The sequence below is a fragment of the Micromys minutus genome (genome assembly GCF_963924665.1).
Source record: "Micromys minutus genome assembly, chromosome: 4".
Classification (NCBI taxonomy): Eukaryota; Metazoa; Chordata; class Mammalia; order Rodentia; family Muridae; genus Micromys; species Micromys minutus.
Genome location: NC_137973.1, coordinates 64,007,498 through 64,010,624, shown reverse-complemented (window position 1 = coordinate 64,010,624; position 3,127 = coordinate 64,007,498). Strand labels below are relative to the sequence as shown.

The 3,127-nt window shown below is 37.5% G+C and overlaps 1 pseudogene across 1 annotated transcript; it reads left to right on the top strand.

Moving 5' to 3' along the window:
• The first annotated feature begins 2,309 nt into the window (after window positions 1–2,309).
• LOC308419755 (large ribosomal subunit protein eL27-like) lies at window positions 2,310–2,709 on the top strand (annotated as a pseudogene). Its single transcript has one exon. The product of its transcript is annotated as a large ribosomal subunit protein eL27-like (transcript).
• Window positions 2,710–3,127: the final 418 nt, after the last annotated feature.

Sequence of the window (3,127 nt, the reverse complement as noted above, 5' to 3'; positions counted from 1 at the left end):
TTGGAGGCATTTTCTTAAGATGACTTTAGCTCAATTCAGGTTGACATAAAACTATCCAGTACAATATTATTTATGTCAAAGAAAAAGAAAGAAGCTCAGACTGAAAGACAATAAAATAAGAAAGTACATGTAAAATAAAAAATTAAAACATTAAAATTTGATATGATTATAACCTTCTAAAATGCAGCAATATGTCATTTAAGTTATAAAAAAGTCAAATCACTATGACAGGGGGCAAATTTTGGACTGCTCTATCAGGGTTTGAGTTTTTAAAAAGTGAGAATGATTAGAGAATGGAAATACCCAGAGCAAACATCGATGACTTAGATTAAAAGTCACCAACTTGTCATTAGACATTTCAATAAATGTTATATGCCAAAAGGAAAGGAGAAAAATAACTGTAAAAAAAACCAGCCAATTTGTAAAGCCAACAAAATATACTCTAGTCTACAGGAGCTTAGACACACACTGCTGAGAACTCTTTAATACTCAGCCAGTGTAAGCCAACAAAATATTTCAAGAAAACAGATCTTAGAAAAATAATTTTTGAAAATTATTTCCTGAAAAAATCTTACTCAGATAGTTCTTCCAAAAATCATAATTTGATCCCACAAAAAACTCACGACTGTGTTCTTACTTAACAGAACCGCTGCAGGCCCGTTGTCATGGTTAATTGCTACTAACAAGTTAATTAGATAACGAAACACCTAGAAGCTTAGTGAAGTACACCTTTGGTTCTGTCTATAAAAAAGTTTCCAGAGATTAACTAAAAATAGTAAGTCCTACTCTGAATGTGAGGCTGCACTGATTAAAAGGAGGGAGGAGGAAAGCAAGCTGAATCCTGGCATCCCCTTCTCTACACTCTGATCTATCCTGATATTAACAAGCTTTCTCACAATCCCAACACCACCATGGTAATTATAGCAGATGATAGCCCAAAACTATGTCCCAAAAATTTTTTTTCCACTTAAATTGCTCTTATGACAAAATGGATATTTGTCACAGTGAGGACAAAAGCAACCAACATCTAAAACTAAAACCAGGAGTGAGGTTGTTGCTAGAACTGTTGAGGTCTACCTGCCCTAGCATAGCTGTAGCGATTTTATTCCATGCCTGCCAGGTATTTCATATTGTTGCTGTAATATGCTTGCCAGTCACACACACACACACATACACACACACACACACACACACAAAACTTGGTCATACTGATCACATATTCTGTTGTTTTATATATTATATATTCTAAGGTTTGTTAATCTTAACAAATTCCACAAAGCTTTATGTGGCATCCATCAAATTAAAAGTCAATATGAAATATTATGTCTAATATGGCTCGAGTCAGAACCGACCACCGGGCAGCCCTTCCTAAACCTGCACATGAGCTCACCTCGATTTTTTCCTTTATAAACCTGCCCTGAGGAATGTTCATTGTCATGGATCAGGCCCCAGAATCCTCAGCTACAGCCCTTTTCGATCAATATTAGGGTGTGCATTCAATAAACTATTCCTGTCTGACTGAGACCTTTGTGTGGTTTGTGGGTGAGTCTTGAGCCTCAACAATAAGTACCCAACCAGGGGTTGTACACATTTAGAACAGGTGGTTTGTGGGAAGAGAGTAAAGAAGTTTGTTTGGAGCTGTGGACTAGAAAAGGCTTGGAGTATTTTAAGCAGAGCCTGGGAGTGGGCAAGTGGCATGGCAGGGCGGGGTGGGGTGTTAGTCTGATGGGAGCTCAGAAGGCCAGAATGCTAATAGAAATATGGACAGAGGAGGCCATGCTAAGAAGCATTAGAGAGAAACAAGGACTCTATCGGGAATTAAATTAAAGGTCACTCATGTTATATTTTCACAAAAATGTGACTGTGTTCTGCCTGTGTCCTAATGTTGGGTGAGACTAAACTAAAAGCATTGGGCTAAATTATTTAGCAGAGGAAATTTTGAGATCAAATAACATTGAGGCTGTGGCATGCGGCTTCTTGCTGCTTTTAGCTATATTCACAGTGTGGATGAGCAACACACGGAGCACAGAGATATGGAAGACATGTAGGTGAGTGAGACCTGAACTTGAACAAGTTTGAAGCTGTGTAAGATGTAAGGCAGCCACGCCTCACATATTTCTACATGATATAATCATATATACTTAATATATTAGCATAATTAAAGAAAAATCTCAGTGTTTGCATGGGATCTAAAATGCACTATTGATCTTACTAGAAACTCTTGGACTAATAAACGCAGTAAATTTTCAAGATACAAAAATCAATGTAGCTTTCTGCTGGCTGCTGGCTGCTGGCTACTTGCTGTCGAAATGGGCACGTTCATGAAACCTGGGAAAGTAGTGCTTGGTCCTGGCTGAATGCAAAACCAGCATCGTGAAGAACATTGATGATGGCACCTCAGACTGTCCTCACAGCCATGCCCTGTTGGCTGGAATTGACTGCTATCCCCAAAAAGTGACAGCTGTCATGGACAAGAAGAAAACCACCAAGGGATGCAAGATCAAGTTCTTTGTGAAAGTTTATAACCACAACCACCCCATGCCCACAAGGTATTCTGTTGGTATTCCCTTGGACAAAACTGTTGTCAACAAGGATGTGTTCAGAGACCCAGCATTGAAGCACAAGGCCAGGCAGGACACCAAGGTCAAGTTTGAGAAGCAATACAAGACAGGGAAGAACAAATGGTTTTTTCAGAAGCTTCTCTTTTAGCTGTAATTTTGTTTTCATCATTAAAATTTTTTAAAAAATCAATGTAAGAAAAAATTAAAAATAAAAACATCTAACCTTCATTTATGGTACCAGTCTACTCCCTGAAAAACATTCGGAAAAGTATTCCTGTCAAAATAATCCCACTCCCAAAGTCAACTATTTAGGAATAAACCTAACTAAACCACTGAATGACTTCTAAGGTGAAATATTTAAGATATTGAAAAATGAGATTACAAAAGATCCATGTTTCTGGATAGGCAGACTTCAGACTATGAAATGTCTGTACAACCAAAACTAAATACACAGGATTAATTCAATACCAATCAAAACTCCCATTTCATGTTTTACAGGTTTAGAAAAACAGCAGAAAACTTCATACAGAAGACAAGACACTGTGAATAAATAAAGTAATCCCAAG